General features: G+C 47.0%; 1 protein-coding gene across 1 annotated transcript in view; it reads right to left on the bottom strand.

Annotated features, from left to right (window-relative positions):
- The window catches only part of wasf2 (WASP family member 2), a 72,774-nt gene extending 69,115 nt beyond the window's left edge, over window positions 1-3,659 (bottom strand). The window contains exon 1 of the mRNA XM_063034827.1: window positions 3,545-3,659. The gene's annotated coding sequence lies outside the window, so the exon portion shown is untranslated. The remainder of the gene's footprint in view (window positions 1-3,544) is intronic.
- Window positions 3,660-21,032: the final 17,373 nt, after the last annotated feature.

Below are 21,032 nucleotides of genomic sequence, written 5' to 3'. Positions count from 1 at the left end.
TCATTATGTGCCATGTCATATGATGTAGACCATCATGGTCTTTCCACGATCATGATTGTTCTTAGCAATTTTTTCTACAGAAGTGGTTTGCCATTGCCTTTTATGGGCAGTGACCCCCAGATATTATCAATACTCTTCAGAGATTGTCTGCGTGGCGTCAGTGTTTGCATACGAACATCCACCACCTGCTCCCATGTCTTCATGTGACCCTGACTGGGAGAGCTAAGCAGGTGCTACACCTTGCCCAAGGGTGACCTGCAGGCTAGCGGAGGAAGAAGCGCATTACACTTCCTTTGGCAAATCTCCACCCCGCCACCCATTACCCAGTATGGCACGTGAAATGCTAGCAATCCAACTCACTCCACAGCGCTGTACCTGACATGTTGAAACCGTTTAACATAAGGGCAATCAAACAATGAAAAGTTTGCATTGTTAAGAAGGCCCCGAGTTTGCTTCATACCAAAGTCAGTTTCACTTTGAACTCAATGTAAGTGTGGCTAAGTTTGAAACCCCCCATTTCACTGCAGAAATCAGGCGTTGGTTACTAAGTACAAGCTTAGTACCTGAAGTATTTAGAAACACACAAAAACCTCACAAAACTACTCAAATAGTGAAGGAACTTTAAAAATACACTTAAATTAAAAGATTGTTAAATATACTAAAAAAATTACTTCAGTCCCTCACAGCCATTCTTCTCCATAATACTTCTGACCTACAATCAGGGTTTCCAAATGTTTTTTTTAAAAATGCCATGCACCCCTACCATTAAGCTGATCATGGTGTAATGGCATTCTTGAGATCCTTACTCTTCGCAGGGACATCCACAAAAACAAGAAACCCCAAAGAATGAATGATTATAACACAAACAGGAGAAAAATCTGCAGACGTTGGAAATCCAAGGCAACACACATAAAATGCTGGAGGAACTCAGCAGGCCAGGCAGCATCTACAGAAAAGAGTGAGCAGTCGACGTTTCAGGTCACGACCCTTCGTCAGGACTTTCTTCAAGTGATAAGAAGCCCAAGGTTGCCTCTCACACAGTAGCATTGATGCTCCCCCACTTCCTACTTGAACCAGCAGCATCCCACCCCCCCCCATCCCGACCATGCAAGCAATAGAGAACTTGATCTAGAGTCGATCAAAAACTGCAGTCCATCCCTGCACTCTGGTATCTCGCCCAGCAGCAAAGGAGAGATCGCCCCCGTAACAGTGAGCGAGACCAGCGACTCGCTGTTGCAACATTACACTCCTCCGTGTCGCTTTCACAAGCCCCCCGACTTGGGGACCGAAGGGCAAACAGCGAGAGACAGATGGCTCCGAAGGTTTTAGTAGGCCCAGGCGACTTCCAGATATATTAGAATCATAGAGAAGTCAGCAGAGAAACAGGCCCTTCGGTCCATCTAGTCCGTGCCAAAACCATTTAAATTGCCTTCTCTAATCGATCTATGCCGGGACCTTAGCCCTCCCCACCCTTACCATCCATATGCCTATCCAAACTTCCCTCAAGTGTTGAAATTGAGCTCGTATGCACCACTTGTGCTGGCAGTTCATTCCACACTCTGAGTAAAGAAGTTTCCTCTCATGTTCCCCTTAAACTTTTCACCTTAACCCATGACTCGAATTGTCGTCCCACCCAACCTCAGTGGGAAAAAACCCCATTTACCCTATTGATACCCCTCATAATTTTTGTATACACGAATCAAATCTCCTCTCAATCTTCTTTGTTCTAAGGAATAAAGTCCTAACCTATTCAATCTTTCCTTATAACTCAGGTCCTCCGTAAGTAAGTAAAGACATCCGTTAGTCTTCTGAGACCATGGATCTGCACCTGGAAAGTCTTCACTCTCCAGGGCACAGGCCTGGGCAAGGTTGTATGGAAGACCAGCAGTTGCCCATGCTGCAAGTCTCCCCTCTCCACGACACCAGTGTTGTCCAAGGAAAGGGCATTAGGACCCATACAGCTTGGCATCAGTGTCGTCGCAGAGCAATGTGTGATTAAGTGCCTTGCTCAAGGACACAAAACGTTCCCTCGGCTGGGGTTTGAACTCACGACCTTCAGGTAGCTAGTCCAATGCCTTAACCACTTGGCCACGTGCCCACAATACATGGTCCTCTATACATGGTACCATTTTCTCTGTACTCTTTCAACCTTATCTACATCTTTCCTGTAGGTAGGTGACCAAAACTGCACACAATATTCCAAATTAGGCCTCACCAATGTCTCATACAACTTCAACATAACATCCCATACTTTGATTTATGAAGGGCATAATCTAGCTGAAGAAAGGTTGCTATTTAGAGTGCTAAGGGAACACATTGAAAGCCAGAACAATGCACAGTGTTTGCTCAAAAATAATTACGCAGTTCCATGCTGTTTACTTTGAATTATCTTTGAGACAATATTAAAAGCAGCAAGACGAGTTTTCCTCAAACTGAGAGCTCAATCTGGAAGTAAAAAGTTTCCCTTCCTCAAACAAGGTTCAGTCTGAGAGTTTAAATAGCAACCACAGCTGATCGGGTCTCCGTTCTGTTTCAGCAAAACCATTTTGGTGAAGTTGCAATTAATTGTCCCAGACACACACAAGCAGACCCAAAGACCAGATATTGTAAGTGGCGCTTGAAGGATAAACAGTTATCCAACGACCTGTATCTGTAGGGAGATCCTGTCCATTGTAAAGGAAGGTTATATAACGAGCTATGGCTTAAGAGACGTGAATGGGCTCCAAGGCTTGAGTCCAGGGTGGAGGGAAAGAGTGTTGGGAGGATGGCGCAGTGGGAGAGATGGGAGGGAGAGGTGGGTGTGGGGTGGATGGGTTGAGGTAGAAGTGAGGGCGAGGGGTGAGGTGGGGAGAGGAAGGTAGTTAGAGAAAGGTCGGGGATGGGAGGGAGGAGGATACAGGAGGATGAGTTGAGAGGTGAAGAAGGGACGGTAGGTGGGGATAGGGCAGATGGGTTGAGGGGGATACATGGAAGATGCAGAGAGATGGAGATGAGGAGAGGGTTATGAGAGGGAGATGGGCAAGGTAGAGAAAGTTGAGGGGGTGGAGAGATGGGAGGAAAGGAGGGGTGGGAGATGAGGAGGGGGTTACAGGAGGGAGAGGTGGGAGGTGGATAAATTGACTGGTGGAGGAGAGGAAGATAGGTGGAGATAAGGCGGATTAGTTGAGGGAGGTGGGGTGGGAGATGAGGAGGGGGTACAGGAGGGAGGGATGGAGGAGGGGAAGGTAGATGGCGATAGGGCGGATGGGAGGAGGAGGTTGAATGGGAGGCGATGAGATGAGGTGGAGGGTGAGACAGAGGGGGTGAGGAGAGGAGTGCAAGGGTTGAGGGATTGAGAGCGGAGAGGGGGTGAGGCGAGACAGGGAAGGAAGGGAGGGAGGTGAAGAGGCTGTGAATGAGTCAAGGAGAGGAGATGGGGGAAGTTACAGAGACGGTGGGCCGACGGGCCGCCAAGGAGTTGCCGGTCGGGTAAGGAGGAAAGAACGGGCCTCCCCGAGCCCTATAAGCGGGGCCCAGTCACGGTGAATCCCCCAGTGCCGCTTACCTGTCCGCCCGCTCCCGCCTGGGATCCCGAGGCCGCCGCCCAACGCCTACAGCCCGTCCGCCATCGCCCAGCAACGCCCGCTCCAGAAGACCCGCCCAGCCGCAACAACTTCCGCCCGCTCCCACACCTCCATTGGCTGTCGTGTCTGTCAGTCCAAGCCTCGAATTTCCGCCTCCTGTCGGATGACGTATGTGTGGTGTCGGGGCAAAGAAATCGCTGGTTTGTAGTTCGGGGGTGATGAGCAAAATTGTAATCTTACGGATCTATTGCATTTTTACACTTCAGAACTTGTCCATCATAACCACTATAAATTATACTCGAAACCGCTATCTAATACTTGATAAGTGAAGAAATAAAACAGATTCTTCTGTTTATAAATACATTATATTTGAAGGCCCCTCTCTGAACTTGTTGGTGTGGTCCGTGATGGGGAACCCTCCCAATGTTGCAAAGTTCAGGGGTGCATTTGAGTTGACGCTTAAAACATTAAATCGAAGTGTTTATTTTATTAAATGTATTGGAAAAATACAGTAAAAATACAAAACGCTTTACACCGTTTATTCTTTTTTTTAATTATGAATGACGCTTAGCTTTGAAATTTTATCTAAAACTATGTGAATTTACAACTCAACTCACATTGAAATTATTGCTCCAGGCAGCAATTATTCACAAATCGGTCATTTAAACCAGAAACACTTGTTCTAACCATGGGGAGAGATTCAGTGGGCTTGGCCCGGAAAGGAGGTTTGAGGGGTGACGTTCTAAAGGTAAAATCAAGGATTAAGGTTATTTGCCTTATTCATTTACGTGCATCAGGAATCTGCTGTAGTGTGTTGGCGCGATATGCAACAGAAATAAAGCATTCGAGTTATAAAGAATAAAGATCGAAATAAAAATAAACTTAAAGGTTAAAGTGCAGATATGAAATTCAAAGCAACACACACAAGATGCAGGAGGAACTCAGTAGGTCAGGCAGCATCTATGGAAATGAATAAACAGTCAATGTTTCAGGCTGAGACTCTTCTTCAGGTAGGGAGGGGAAAGACGCCAGAATAAAAAGGTTGGTGGGGTGTGGGGGAGGAGGTTAGCTGGAAGGTGATAGGTGAAGCCAGATGGGTAGGAAAGGTCAAGGGCTGGAGAAGAAGGAATCTGACTGAAGCACCTTCAATTACTCCAAAAGACTGAGGTTTGGTAAAATACTGAAAGGCTTTTATTCGCTGTACAATACGACCTCCACAGTGAGTATCTGCCCTGGACTGAGGGGGAGGGGCAAGGCAAACACCTTTATACAGGACTCTGTGGGAGGAGCCACAGGGGCAGTCAGCAGAGGGGTGTGTCCAGAGAGGTAACCGAGTTACAACATATATACATGGTTTACCACACTGACAGGCGAGGAAAGTAGATCATTGGAGAAAGGATAGGAGGAAGGGACCCGGGGAAAGTAATAGGCCAGTGAGAAAAAGTGAAAGGTCAAAGTAGGGAATAGAGGAAGGAGGTTGGAAATCTATTGCCCGGAAGGAAAAATCAATATTCATGTCATCGGGTTGGAGGCTACCCAGTTGGAATATAAGGTGTTGCTCCTCCACCCTGAGGGTGGCCTCATCTTGGCACAAGGTTGCAATCCTCTTGGATGATTTAAACAGCATTATAAAAAGTGGTTTAAAGTGTGTTATAAAGTCTTAGGAGGCATAGAAAGAGTAGATAGAAAGTTTGTCCCACCTTGGGTGGGGCGGGATTAAAAAATAAGAGCTGGGGGCTGTAGGTGAGAGGATTCCCTCCAGTTTGCCTGCCGATACGGCAGGTGAAGAGCAGATGCCATTTCATTGGCTCGTCACTCAGCCCTGGAACATCTGGACAGTGAGGATGCGTACATCAGGATGCTCTTCGTTGACTACAGCCCGCTATTCAACACAATAATCCCCTCAAAACTAACCAATAAGCTCCATTACCTAGGTCTCAATACCTCCTTGTGCAATCGGATCATCATTGCAGACCCCAGTCAGTTCGGATTGGCGACAACATCTCCACAATCTCCATCAAGCACAGGTGTGAGCTTAGCCCCCTGCTCTACTTGCTTCACGGTTATGACTGTGAGGCAGGGCACAGCTCCAATTGCATAATTAAATTTGCTAACGACGACACTGGCATTGGCCGAATCAGAGGTATTGACGAACCAGAATGCAGGAGGGAGACTGAGAATCTGGCTGAAGTGGTGCCACAACTACAACCTCTCACTCCACGTCAGCAAGACCACGGAGCTGATCATTGACTGTGGAGGGAGGAGACCAGAGGTCCATGAGCAGGTCCTCACTGGGGGATCAGAGGTAGAGAGGGTCATCAACTTCAAAATTCCTTGGCGTTATCATTTCAGAGGTTCTGTCCTGGGCCCAGTTCACAAGTGCCAATACAGAGAAAGCGCCTTTACTTTCTTAAAAGTTTGCGAAGATTTGGCATGTCATCAAAAACTTTGACAAAATTCTATGGATGTGCAGTGGGGAGAGTGGGCACGTGGCCAAGTGGTTAAGGCATTGGACTAGCTACCCGAAGGTCGTGAATTCAAGCCCCAGCCGAGGAAACGTGTTGTGTCCTTGAGCAAGACACTTAACCACACATTGCCCTGCGATGACACCGGTGCCAAGCTGTGTGGGTCCTAATGCCCTTCCCATGGACAACATTGGTGTCGTGGAGAGGGGAGACTTGCAGCATGGGCAACCGCTGGTCTTCCATACAACCTTGCCCAGGCCTGCGCCCTGGAGAGTGAAGACTTTCCAGGCGCAGATCCATGGTCTCGCAAGACTAGCGGATGCAGTGAGAGTATACTGACTGGTTGTATCACAGCCTGGTATGAAAACTCCAATGCCCTTGAATGGAAAAGCCTAGATGGGCTGAAGGGCCTGTTTCTTTGCTGTATTTTCTATGACTCTATGACTTGTTGTAGGTAGTGTTTAATGGTTAGCGTGCTGAAATGGGCCCCGGCCGCTCCCTCGGGTGCTCGACTGATTATTTAGATCAGGGATTCCCACCCTTTTCGATGCCATGGACCAATACCATAAAGCAAAGGGTCCACGGGCCCCAGGTTGGGCACTCTGATTTAGAACATAAAACAACACAGCATAAACCTCTGACCTTTGACACGGTGCCACATATGAGGCTGCTTAACAAGATAAGAGCCCATAGTATTAAAGGAAAGGAACTAGCATGGATAGAATATTGGCTGATTGACTGGAGGCAAACAGTAGGAATACAGGGTTGGCTGTGGGTGACTAGTGGTGTTCCGAGGGGGTTGGTATTGGGACCGCTTCTTTTTTATGTGTAATGCACTGGTTAAGATTTGGGATGTAATGTTAAAATTGTACAAGGTATTGGTGAGGCCAAACTAGGAGTATTGTGTACAGTTCTGGTCACCGAATTATAGGAAAGATGTCAACAAAATAGAGAGCATACAGAGGAGATTTACTAGAATGTTACCTGGGTTTCAGCACCTAAGTTACAGAGAAAGGTTGAACAACTTAGATCTTTATTCTTTGGAGCATAGAAGGTTGAGGGGAGACTTGATAGTGGTATTTAAAATTATGAGGGAGATAGATAGAGTTGATGTGGATAGGCTTTTTCCATTGAAAGTAGGGGAGATTCAAACAACGAGGACAATATGAGTGAGGTTGATGTTCTGGAGCATGTTGATATTAAGGGAGAGGAGGTGTTGGAGTTGTTAAAATACATTAGGACAGTTAAGTCCCCGGGGCCTGATGGAATTTTCCCCAGGCTGCTCCACGAGGCGAGGGAAGAGATTGCTGAGCCTCTGGCTAGGATCTTTATGTCCTCGTTGTCTATGGGAATGGTACCGGAGGATTGGAGGGAGGCGAATGTTGTCCCCTTATTCAAAAAAGGTAGTAGGGATTGTCCGGGTAATTATAGACCAGTGAGCCTTACGTCTGTGGTGGGAAAGCTGTTGGAAAAGATTCTTAGAGATAGAATCTCTGGGTATTTAGAGAATCATGGTCTGATCAGGGACAGTCAGCATGGCTTTGTGAAGGGCAGATCGTGTCTAACAAGCCTGATAGAGTTCTTTGAGGAGGTGACCAGGCATATAGATGAGGGTAGTGCAGTGGATGTGATCTATATGGATTTTAGTAAGGCATTTGACAAGGTTCCACACAGTAGGCTTATTCAGAAAGTCAGAAGGCATGAGATCCAGGGAAGTCTGGCGAGGTGGATTCAGAACTGGCTTGCCTGCAGAAGACAGAGGGTCATGGTGGAGAGAGTGCATTCAGATTGGAGGATTGTGACTAGTGGTGTCCCACAAGGATCTGTTCTGGGACCTCTACTTTTCGTGATTTTTATTAACGAGCTGGATGTGGGGGTAGAAGGGTGGGTTGGCAAGTTTGCAGATGACACAATGGTTGGTGGTGTTGTAAATAGTGTAGAGGATTGTCAAAGATTGCAGAGAGACATTGATAGGATGCAGAAGTGGGCTGAGAAGTGGCAGATGGAGTTCAACCCGGAGAAGTGTGAGGTGGTACACTTTGGAAGGACAAATTCCAAGGCAGAGTACAAAGTAAATGGCAGGATACTTGGTAGTGTGGAGGAGCAGAGGGATCTGGGGGTACATGTCCACAGATCCCTGAAAGTTGCCTCACAGGTAGATAGGGTAGTTAAGAAAGCTTATGGGGTGTTAGCTTTCATAAGTCGAGGGATAGAGTTTAAGAGTCGTGATGTAATGATGCAGCTCTATAAAACTCTGGTTAGGCCACACTTGGAGTACTGCGTCCAGTTCCGGTAGCCTCGCTATAGGAATGATGTGGAAGCATTGGAAAGGGTATAGAGGAGATTTACCAGGATGCTGCCTGGCTTAGAGAGTATGCATTATGATCAGAGATTAAGGGAGCGAGGGCTTTACTCTTTGGAGAGAAGAAGGATGAGAGGAGACATGATAGAGGTGTACAAGATAATAAGAGGAATAGATAGAGTGGATAGCCAGCACCTCTTCCCCAGGGCACCACTGCTCAATACAAGAGGACATGGCTTTAAGGTAAGGGGTGGGAAGTTCAAGGGGGATATTAGAGGAAGGTTTTTTACTCAGAGAGTGGTTGGTGCGTGGAATGCACTGCCTGAGTCAGTGGTGGAGGCAGATACATTAGTGAAGTTTAAGAGACTACTAGGCAGGTACATGGAGGAATTTAAGGTAGGGAGTTATATGGGAGGCAGGGTTTGAGGGTTGCCACAACATTGTGGGCTGAAGGGCCTGTACTGTGCTGTACTATTCTATATTCTATGTTCTAAACAAGAGGACATGAGTTGAGAGTTAAGGGGCAAAAGTTTAAGGGTAACACGAGGGGGAACTTCTTTACTCAGAGAGTGGTAGCCCTGTGGAACGAGCTTCCGGTAGAAGTGGTAGAGGCAGGTTCGATTTTGTCATTTTAAAAAAATTGGATAGGTATATGGACAGGAAGGGAATGGAGGGTTATGGGCTGAGTGCAGGTCGGTGGGACTAGGTGAGAGTAAGAGATCGGCACGGACTAGAAGGGCCGAGATGGCCTGTTTCTGGGCTGTAATTGCTATATGGTTATATGGTTATAAATGCAAGAGACTCTACAGATGCTGGAAATCCAGAGCAACACATACAAAATGCATCTGTGGAGAGGGGGAATGCCCAGTTGATGTTTCAGGCCAAGGGCTGGAGAGGAAGAGAACAGAAGCCAGAACATGATGCTATATACATCAGTCTGGCTGGATATAAAGATGCAGTCTCAACCCACTGTCCAGACAACAGTTGCCACTAGTTGCCTTGATACCGCACTCATCAGATAATCAGAATCGGGTTAAATATCACCAGCATATGTTGCAAAATGTGCTGTTATGTGGCAGCAGTACATCATAAAAAAACTAAAAAAGAAAATTAAATTAAACAACTAGTGCAAAAAGAGGGGAAAAAATACAAGGTGGTGTTCATGGGCTCATTGCCCATTCAGAAATCTGATCGTGGAGGAGAAGAAACTGTCCCTTAATCATTCAGTGTGTGCCTTCCGGCTTCTGTACCTCCTCCCTGATGGTTGAGAAGAGGGGTCTTCAGGCTCCTGGACCTCCTCCCTGATGGTAGTGATGAGAAGAGGGGTCTTCAGGCTCCTGGACCTCCTCCCTGATGGTAGTGATGAGAAGAGGGTCTTCAGGTTCCTGTACCTCCTCCCTGATGGTAGTGATGAGAAGAGGCGTCTTCAGGCTCCTGGACCTCCTCCCTGATGGTAGTGATGAGAAGAGGGGTCTTCAGGCTCCTGGACCTCCTCCCTGATGGTAGTAATGAGAAGAGGTATGTACTGGGTAATGGGGGTCCATAGTGGTGGCTGCCACCTTTCTGAGCCATTGCCTTTTGAAGGTGCCCCGGATGCTGGGAATCCTGGTGCGCATGATGGAGCTGGCAGGCTTCACAACTTTCCGCAGCTTTTTCTGATCCTGTGCTGTGGTTCTTCCCTCCCATATCAGACAGTGATGCAACCAGTTACAATACTCGCCATAGTATATCTATAGAAATTTGCAAGTATCTTTGGTGACGTACCCATTCACCTCAAACTCTTCATGGAATATAGCCGCTTTCATGCCGTCTTTGTAATTGCATCAATGTGTTGGACCTAGGATAGATTCTCAGAGATATTAGATTATGAAGACACACAGTCCTCTTTAATTGTCATTTAGTAATGCATGCATTAAGAAATGATACAGTATTTCCTCCGGTGTGATATCACAAAAACACAGGACAGACCAAGACTGAAAAACTAACAAAACCACATAATTATAACATATAGTTACAACAGTGCAACAATACCATAACTTGATGAAGAAGTCCATGAGCACAGTAAAAAGTTCAAAGTCTCTCAAATGTCCCACATCTCACGCAGACGGGAGAAGGAAGAAAAACTCTCCCTGCCATGCCCGACCACAGTCCAACTCTGAGTCATCCGAAAACTTCGAGCCTCCGATCAGCCCTCCGACACCAAGTACCGAGCACCATCTCTGTCCGAATGATTCGACCTCAATCTCCGTCGCCAACAACAGGCAAAGCCGGGGATTTTGAGGCCTTCCCTCCAGAAGATTCTCAATCATACAGTAACGACAGCAGCGAACCTGCATTTCAGAAATTTCTCCAGATGTTCCTCTGTGCTTTCACGTCCATCTCCATCAAATCAGAATTGTCCACCAAATTGAAACTGCTCACCTTTTCCACCTCTGATCTCTTGGTGAGGACTAGTGTGTATTCCCTCAACTTCCCCCTCACGAAGTCCACAATCAATTTCTTGGTTTTATTGACGTTGAGTACAAGGTTGCTACTGCAACACCACTCAACCAGCTGGTCTGGCTCGCTCCTGTACGCCTCCTCGTCACCATCTGAAATTCTGGCACTGATTGTTGTGCTGTCGACAGATTTATAGATTTGAGCTGCACCTAGTCACACAATTACAGTGTAGCGCAGTGGGCAGTGGGCTGAAGCAGCATCCTCGAGGTGCGCCAGTGTTGACTGTCAACGAGGAGGAGATGTTACTTCTGATCCGCGCAGACTGTGGTCTTCCAAGGATCCGGTTGCAGAAGGAGGGACAGAGGCCCAGGACTTGGAGCTTGTTGACTAGAACTGAGGGTATGGCGGTGTTGTATGCTGAGCTGTAATCAATAAACAGCATTCCGACCTATTGTCCAGGTGATCCAAGCCCAGGTGAAGAGCCATTGAGATAGGCCAGCTGCAGTGGGTATGGGTCCTTGCTTATATAGGAGTTGATTCTGGCCAAGACCAAACTCTCAAAGCACTTCATCACAGTACATGTAAGTGCCACTGGTTGATATTCAATGAGGCAGCTCACCCTGCTCTTCATGGGCGCTGGTATGATTGTGTAGCCCCCCCCCACCCCCGGCCACCCTCAGGTTCGCTCGGCTCGCTGTCGTCTAGGGAAGCAGCCTCAGCCCCGCCAAACTGGGTAATAGTTTTGTGGATGCTGTGTGATGTACCCCACCCCACCCAAATAACAGACAATACACCAGTTACCATTAAATGATTTACAGTTTATAGATATTACTGGAACTATATAATTAATAGAGAATAAAATATAAAAGAGAAATAAAAGGCGCCACACTTATCAAAGTTCAATCTCTTCGTGCACAAACAGTTGGAGCTCAGGACCCTTCTACTTCACCCTGCGACCCCTCTGACCACCTCGACCGGCCGCCTGGGACCAACAACGGTGGTCGACCAGACGCTCCACACGAGTCCGTCTCCGTCTCCTCGCCGAACGCCCTCCTCGGGGTCCGACCCCGTTAGCGGACATCACAGCACCTGGTCCATCCTCCGTCTCTCTCTCCCGCCTTCTGCCCCCAAAACCCCACGCTTACAAATCTTCCAGATACACCAAAATCATAACAAATATCCCAATTGGTTCGTAATATCTTCGTATCACCACCTAACCCAAAACAAACTGCTAGCGCAAAACTTTCTCAGTGTTTAACATAACATAGAAGCATTCCCAAGTATAGCATAACAAAGAAGCCATTTTAATTAGCCTTCGCAGTAACATAAAGACGGAACCCCCTTACAATTGTCACCCTTTTGAAGCAGGAGGAACTTTTAACCGCAGCAGTCAGAGATTGACGATGTCCTTGAACACTCCTGCCGGGTGGTTGGCGCAAGTTTTCAGAGCCCTGCCAGGTACACCTTCAGGACTCGATGCCTTGCAAGGTTTCAGCCTCTTGGAAGATATTCTGACATTGACCTCTGAGACAGAGATCACAGGGTCACTAGATGCTGCAGGGATTTGGACACGGGTAGCTTTATTCTCCCTTTCAAATCATGCACAAAAGGCACCGAGCTCATCTGGGACTGAACCATCACAGCCATTTGTGATGTTAGGATTTGCTTTGTAGAAAGTAATGGCTTGCAAACCCTTCCAGGGCTGACGTGCATCCAATTCCATCTCTATCTCCAATCAGAATTGTTTTTCTCTCTTAAGATAGCCTTCCATACGTCATACCTGGACTTCTTGTATAGTTCTGGGTCACCGGTCTTGTATGTCACACATCTAGCCCTCAACCGACTACGGATCTCCTGGTTCATCCATGGCTTTTGGTTTGGGTATGTCTGATATGTTCTCAAACTCATCCACACAGGTCTTGACGAAGTCGGAGACAAGTGTGGCGTATTCATTCAGAATTGAAGATGAATCCCCGAATATTGTCCAGTCCACCAACTCAAAGCAGCCCTCCGCCTCTGATTGACCATACCCTCGTGGTCCTCACCACTGGCGCTGTGATCTTTAGTCTCTGCCTATACGCTGGGAGTGGAAGTACGGCCAGCTGATCGGACTTTCCAAAGTGTGGCTGTGCGGTGGCACAGCAAGTGATCTTGATGGCGGTGTAGCAGTGGTCAAGTATGTTGGCTCCCCTGGATTCACAGATGATATGTTGGTGGTGTTGTTCAGAGAAGCCACCAGGACTGGGTAAGCCATTCAAAATGGTTTGGAAATTGTCCCACATGTCACAGAACATAGACGAGTACAGCACAGGAACAGGCCCTTCGGCCCACAGTGTTGTACTGAACCAACTAAAGAGTTAATCAAAAACCCCCAAAAACTAATCCTTCCTACTTACAACATGTCCATAACTCTCCATCTTCTTCACATTCATGTGCCTATCTAAACATTTCTTAAAAGCCTCTAATGTATTTTCCTCCACCACCATAGCAGGCATCCACCACTCTCTGAGTAAAAAAATTTACCCCTCACATCCCCTTTGAACCTACCCCTCTCACCTTCAATGTATGCCCTCTGGTATGAGAGATTTCAACCCTGGGATACAGATGCTCTCTGTCCACTCTGTCTATGCCTCTCATAACCTTATAAACCTCTATCAGATCTCCCCGTAGCCTCTGGCACTCCAGAGAAAATAACCCAAGTTTATCCAGCCTCTCATGGTAGCACACGTCCTCTAAACCAGGCAGCATCCTGGTAAACCTCTTCTGCACCTCCTCCAAAGCCCCAACATCCTCTCTATAGTGGAATGACCAGAACTGTACTCAATATTGCAACGTCAATGCAGATGCCGGATATCTGAAGCCTCGACCCAAAACTTTTTCTGTCCGTTTCCCTCCATAGAGGTCATCTGATCCACTAAGTTCCTTCAGCTTTTTAATTCAGACGTAGTGTGGCTTCCTGACCAATGAATCATCCGAATATAGAGTAAAATTGCACGTAGTATTCTGGCCACGTCTGCAGGGAACCAGAGTCTGCAGTCTATTAGTCACGAGTTACCAGTCACTGTGGTTTGACACGTTACTGAAAGGAGAAAGAAAGTTTTTTTGGAAGGATTTTGGGGTTAGCAATGTGTTAATTTTAGCTGCTGCTTATTCATCGTACATGACCGAAGCTTGCTAAGCCAGTATAGATGCTCTGGTTTCCCGGTCACACAGCCTCTAAGCGAACCACAGTCTCATAGGGTTTGGAGGCTTGCGTGCCTCACTGACCTGGAGAGCGATGCTGGCTAGATTCAGGGCTACATGACTGGGCCTCAGTAGGGTCACCCATGCCAAACAGGTCAAAGGGTAGAGGACAGACTAAGATTGTTCCGCCGGTCCTTCAGGTTCAGGGAAACTGTCCACTTCCCTCCACCACTGACCCACTGATCCACTCAGCGAATGTAGCACCGACTTTTAATGTGCAAAATTGGCCACTGCTGGTGTTCAAGGTGTTCCAACAATATATGTTCTGCCAGCTGACAAAGCTAGAGAATTCTGCAGACTGTTAAGAGCTGAAATAAGTTAAAAGGTGATGTTAAAGAATCTTTTGAACTGAGGCTGAGGTTGTGGCCTGCTCTGGTCTACATGTCTGAGGACCCTGCGATGTTTGCTTGGCTCTGTGCTGAACTGAAGCTAAAGTTGTGGCCTACTCTGGCTGCTTCAGGCCCCATGATGTTGACTTGGCTCTGCGCTGAACTGCTTTGGCCTGCTCTCGCTGCTCCAGGCTCTGTACCTGAGGGCTCCGTGACATTTACTTGGCTCTGCACTGAACTGTGGCTGAGGCTTTGGCCTGCTTCGGGCTCCATGATGTTTACTTGGCTCTGCGCTGAACTGTGGCTGAGGCTTTGGCCTACTTCGGCTGCTCCAAGATCCGTGTCTGAGGACTCTGCCAGACATCCCACCCTGCAAAAACTAATTTCAGGGAGGTAGCACCCCCACCCCTTGCATCCCCATATCCCCCCCCCCCAGTCGACCTCCAAGGGTGTATGTAATACTTCGTTTAGTGATTTTGTCTAATCTGTAAACCAAGTTGGGTATATGCAGAAAATGTGACATTAAAATATGTACTTATATTATATTATATTATCATGGAGTCTTTTTTTAATCCTATTACAACTTTAAGCAAGTCTACAGGGAGTTTGGCCTCATCATGTAGGACATCAATAGAGTAGCTCCTTAGCACCCCCACCCCTTAGCTGTGCTAATGAACGAATGACACCTGTTAAACTCACCTCAACATGTCTTTTACATTTTAACCCACCATGGGCAATAGAAAAGTCACTGTTGCAAACAGTGCAGTGAGCAACACTGTCATTATATTTGAGGTCGACTGTAAAGCCCGCCCACAGAGAAAACTGATTGGTCTACTTAGTACAAAGAGAGACCAATCAGGATGCTCCCTCTCTCTCTCCCTCTCCCTCTCAAAAAATCGATTTCCGGGATATTGTATATAATTTGCGGGCATCGGGGAACTGCTGTCAATATGCGGGAGACTCCCGGAACTTCCGGGAGAGGTGGGACGTCTGCTCTGCGATAAATTTTTGGCTCTGTACTGAAGTGAGGCTGAGGCTTTGGCCTGCTCTGGGCTCCACTTCTGAGGGCTTTGCTCTGCGCTGAACTGAAGCTGAGGTTGTGGCCTACCCTGGCTGCTTCGGGCTCCATGATGTTGACTTGGCTCTGTGCTGAACCACGGCTGAAGTTTTGTCCTGCTTTGGCTGCTCCAGGTCCCGAATCTGACATTTACTCCTTTTTGAACTCACTTTCACTCTGAATGCTATTTGCTTACTTTAATTGATTGCATGATTTGCTTTTTTTCTTTCTGCACATTGGGTGATTGACGGTCTTTTTTATGGGTTCTTTTGGGTTTCTTTGTTTTATGGCTGCCTGTAAGACAACGAATCTCAAGGTTCTATAATATATACATACTTTGATAATAAATGTTCTTTGACCTTTTAAAATAAACCAAAACCAGCTTGGAAATTGTCAAATGAAATATTTTTCCTTCAGTTAAACTAACTCTGCCACAAACTACAGGAATTCTGCAGATGCTGGAAATTCAAGCAACACACATCAAAGTTGCTGGTGAACGCAGCAGGCCAGGCAGCATCTATAGGAAGAGGCGCAGTCGACGTTTCAGGCCGAGACCCTTCGTCAGGACTACATATTCTCTTTACCTTTGCTCTGTAACTTATGCATAATTTATGTTCATTTATGTCTATGTTTCAAAGGTACATTTAATGTCAGAGAAATATATACAATGAAATGCTTTTTCTTCTGATGTTAACTGATGTTTGCCATGTCTCTGCTTCATGGCGTTGAAACCCTGGGTCAACTTGAACTTGAGCAACGTTACTTCTGACATTGCAATGAGTCAGTCCATGTGGATAGTTCTGCGTTCATTGGGAGATTGAGGAGATTTGGTTAAGTCAATAGAAGTTTCTCCAGGTGAGCAGTGGAGAGCATTCTGACTGGCTGCATCACTGCCTGGTATTGAAGCTCCAATGCATAAAGATCTAAAGAGACTGCAGAGGTTGTAAACTACCCCAGCTCCATCACGGACACAACCGAGGACATCTTCAAGTGGAGGCGCCTCCATTACAAAGTACTCTCACCGTCTGGTAGATGCTCCCTTCTCTTCATTGTCATCCGGGAGGAGGCACAGAAGCCTAAAACCGTTGTGTATTTAATACTTAAGTAATACTTGAGTAATCTTGTATATATATTCTGGTACCTTCCCCCCTCCTTCGCAGTCCTGAAGAAGGGTCTCGGCCTGAAACATCGATTGTTTATTCATTTCTATGGATGCTGCCTGACCTGATGAGTTCCTCCAGAAGTGTGAGTGTGTGTGTGTGTGTGTGTGTGTGTGTGTTGCTTTGTAAATATATTTTGATTAAGCATTCTTTGCTGTTTATGTAATTTATTATCGTTATATGTAAAACTACGTGAATTGCATACGTCATCACGCTACCGCATCATGCGTGCGCACTTCACTTAAGTAAACACGAAAGTTTGACTCACGTTTCGGACTCCTGTGTCTTCCGTTGAATCAGTTTAATGTTCTGAAGTTACAAGACATAACATCAACAATATAGCTTTTTCCTCTCTGCCATCAGATTTCTGAATGATCCGTACACCACCTTGCTCTTCCTCTTTTGTACTATCCATTTACTGCTGTGGTTTATAGTAATGTCTACAAAGTACGTTTGCTATCAAAGTATGTATATATTATACAGCCTTGTGATTCATCTCCTTACAGGCAGCCACAAAGAAACCCAAAAGTACCCATTATAAAAAGACCTATCAAACACCCCAACGTGCAGAGAAAACACACACACACACACACACACACACACACACACACACACACACATCATGCAAACAATAAATGCAAGCAAACAGCGTTCTGACCTGAAGTCCACAAAGAGAGTCTGTCCCAAGATCCTCAGTTCAGCACAGAGTAGAGCAGCGAGCTGAATTGGTCCGTCCCTTGCCTTGGGCCCCAACACTCTGACGTTTTCAATCTGACCCAGTGCCAAAGTCGTCGTCCAAACGTCGGGTATCAGTCATGTTGGCACGCCCTGAGGCCCGGACCTTGCTGCCTCAGTTCGGCCTGTATCCGACCTTTCCGATTCCGCCCGGCACTAAAGTCGATCGAGCCTCGGGCCTTCCTCGCTCTCGGTGATGGGCCCGCTGCCTCACCTTGGTTCTGCCACGTCGAACTGCCTCCAAGTCCAAAGAGCAGCTACGGGCTATTGTTTGCGATGATCGTTTACCGGACACAGGGTGATTAACAAATTATTTTGCTGTTTTCCTTGTTTCGTCAGCCACCAGCCAGAAGTCACTGAGAGTCACCAATGCCATCTTAAAGCTCTATGTCATGAAAAACAACAAATTACAGGACACACCACTGTGTATGTCGGTGATAATAAACTGATTCTGAAAATGTTCCCCACGTGGCCAATGGGGTGATTTTTAAACTTTTTTCCCCAGAAATTTGCCCCAGTCAGTAGTGCACAACTCGCTGTACAAAATCCGTACTGTACTCTGCCTCCAACTTCAGTGGAGTGAATGCGCGGTAGTGTAGCAGTTAGGGAAACACCATTACAGCGCCCGCGACATGGGTTCAATCCCGCCACTGTCTTTACGGAGCTTGTACCTTCTCCCCGTGATGGCCCGGGTTTCCTCTGGGTGCTCCAGTTTCCTCCCACCTCCTGAGGTTGTATGCGTGAGTCGGTTAGTTGGTCACGTGGGCGTAACCAGGGGGTGGTCTCGTTGGGGTGGAGGTTTATGTTCCCCTGCTGTATCTCTGAGTCAATAAAAACGAAACTTCAGTGGCAGTGTTCAATCCGCTGACGCAACGTTCAGAGAGCAATTGGAGTCAATTTCCATGCAATATGCACAGGCAGCAGATTCAGTTTCATTCAAGGTTTCCCCTGCACGACTTCCCTTCCTCTTTCCTCACTCTCAACGTTCCCATTTCACTTTATGTTTCATATCAATGGGACCATTCAAAAATCTGCCCTGTTCGGATGCGTCACAGCTCTGCCCCAGACCACAAGAAACTGCGGAGAGTTGCGGACACGTCCCAGAAACCAACACCCCCCCCCATGGTCTCCCGACACCTCTCGCTGCCTCAGTAAAGAGATCTGATGGCAGAGGGGAAAGAGCTGTTCCTAAAATGTGCCCACAGCTTAGTGTCGTGGTTAGCACAATGCCTGACAGTACGGACGACCAGGGTTCAATTGCTGCCACTGCCTGTAAGGAGTTTGGACATCCTCCCCCGTGACCGCGTGGGTTTCCTCCAACAGTCCAAAGACATACCGGTCGGTAGGTTAATTGGGTATTGTAAATTGTCCCCTGATTAGGCTAGGGTTAAATTGGTAACAAGAGAAAATCTCCAGAAGCTGGAAATCCAAGCAATGCACACAAAATTCTGTGTACTCACTGTACACCCATGATTGTGTAGCCAAGTTTCCATCAAACTCAATATATAAGTTTGCTGATGACACAACAATTGTAGGCCGTATCTCGGGTAATGATGAGTTTGAGTACAGAGAGGAAATTAAGAACCTGGTGGCATGGTGCGAAGACAATAACCTATCCCTCAATGTCAGCAAGACGAAGGAATTGGTTGTTGTCTTCAGAAGGAGTAGCGGACCGCACGACCCCATTTACATCGGTGCTGCGTAAGTGGAACAGGTCAAAAGCTTTAAGTTCCTCGGGGTCAATATCACAAATGACCTGACTTGGTCCAACCAAGCAGAGTTCACTGCCAAGAAGGCCCACCAGCACCTTTACTTCCTGAGAAAGAAATTTGGCCTGTCCCCTAAAACCCTCACTAATTTTTATAGATGCACCGTAGAAAGCATTCTTCTAGGGTGCATCACAACCTGGTATGGAAGTTGTCCTGTCCAAGACCGGAAGAAGCTGCAGAAGATCGTGAACATGGCCCAGCACATCACACAAACCAATCTTCCATCCTTGGACTCACTTTACACCGCACGCTGTCGGAGCAGTGCTGCCAGGATAATCAGGGACATGACCCCCCAGCCAACACACTTTTCGTCCCTCTTCCTTCCGGGAGAGGGCTCAGGAGCTTGAAGACTCATACGGCCAGATTTGGGAACAGCTTCTTTCTAACTGTGATAAGACTGCTGAACGGATCCTGACCCGGATCTGGGCCGTACCCTCCAAATATCTGGACCTGCCTCTTGGTTTTTTTGCACTACCTTACTTTCCCTTTTCTATTTTCTATTTATGATTTATAATTTAAATTTTTAATATTTACTATGGATTTGTACTCCAGGGAGTGGGAAGCGCAGAATCAAATATCGCTGTGATGATTGTACGCTCTAGTATCAATTGTTTGGCGACAATAAAGTAAAGTAAAATGTTGGAGGAACTCAGCAGGCCAGGCAGCATCTATGGAAACGAGTACAGTCGACGTCCGGGCCGAGACCCTTCTTCAGGTTAAAATGGGGACTGCTGCATGTCATGGCTGGAGGGGCTGGAAGGGCCTATTCCATATTGTATCTCAATAAGCAAATAAATAAAATATTGAATGTGTTTCTTCAGGTTCCTGGACCTCCTCCCTGATGGTAGCAGTGAGAAGAGGGCATGTCCTGGGTGGTGCAGTAATCTCTCATAGAATCAATGTCATACAACATTAAAGGAGCCAAAGGATGCAACGTACATTTATTATCAAAGTATGTGTGTAGTATACAACCTTGAGACTCATCTTCTTCACAGACAGCCTCAAACAAAGAAACACCAAAGAATCCATTTGAAGAAAAACATCAACCCCCCCCACCTGTAAAAATTAACAAATCGCGCAAAGTGCAACCAAAAAAGAGCGGAAAACACCGAATATAATAACATAGAAACAGAAGAGTCCAGGCATACTGTATTCAGTTCAGCTTGATGCTCATTATCTGCAGGCCACCCCGATTCAGAATTGCCCAGAATAGCAACAAAAACAGGAGCGACAGAGTTCAAACTCCTGACCCAGAACCTCGGTACCATCCTCCCATCGAGGGAGAGGGATCATTCGAATGCAGGGACCTTCCTCCGGGGGCAGCGAGCGACAGGAGGAGAGAGAGAGACCGTTGCATGCAGCAGCGAGCGAGAGGCTGGTAGTCGGGCCAAGTCATTGCATATATTTAAAGCAGAGGTCAATAAATTCTTGATTGGTCATGGCGTCGAAGATTAATGGGAGAAGGAAGGAGGATGGGGCCGAGAGGGAAGATAAATCAGCTGTGGTGGAATGGTGGGGCAGACGCGATGGGCTAAATGGCCTAATTCTGCCTTATGGTCATATGACGCTGAATACCTGATTACTTTCCGCTCGCCTCGATGACTTCAATCTTCCTCAGTGCTTCAACTGGCGAGATCCGCGGGAAATGGTGTCAATCATGGGCGAGCCCCGCCATGGCCCTGACTCCAGGCTTCTTGGCCTCCAGGCCGCATACTTCACTCAAAGCCTCGTGGAACACCCTCGGAGGCAGCAAAGCATCACATCGCTCAATCGGCCCGAAAGTGCGCCGCTGAGACGTAGATCACAGGCTCCAGCAGTGTAGAAACACATTTGAAAGACAAAGAAGATGTAAAAGAAGTGAAAGGAGCAGTGCCATGAACTGTCCGGAGGATGTCGCCTTTGCTCGTGTGGCTCACTGGTGCCTTCTTTATTGGTTAAATTGCAATAAAATAACAAAAATCACAGGACGT

The sequence above is a fragment of the Mobula hypostoma genome, chromosome 28 (assembly GCF_963921235.1).
Source record: "Mobula hypostoma chromosome 28, sMobHyp1.1, whole genome shotgun sequence".
NCBI lineage: Eukaryota > Metazoa > Chordata > Chondrichthyes > Myliobatiformes > Myliobatidae > Mobula > Mobula hypostoma.
This window is presented reverse-complemented; position numbering and strand designations above follow the sequence as displayed.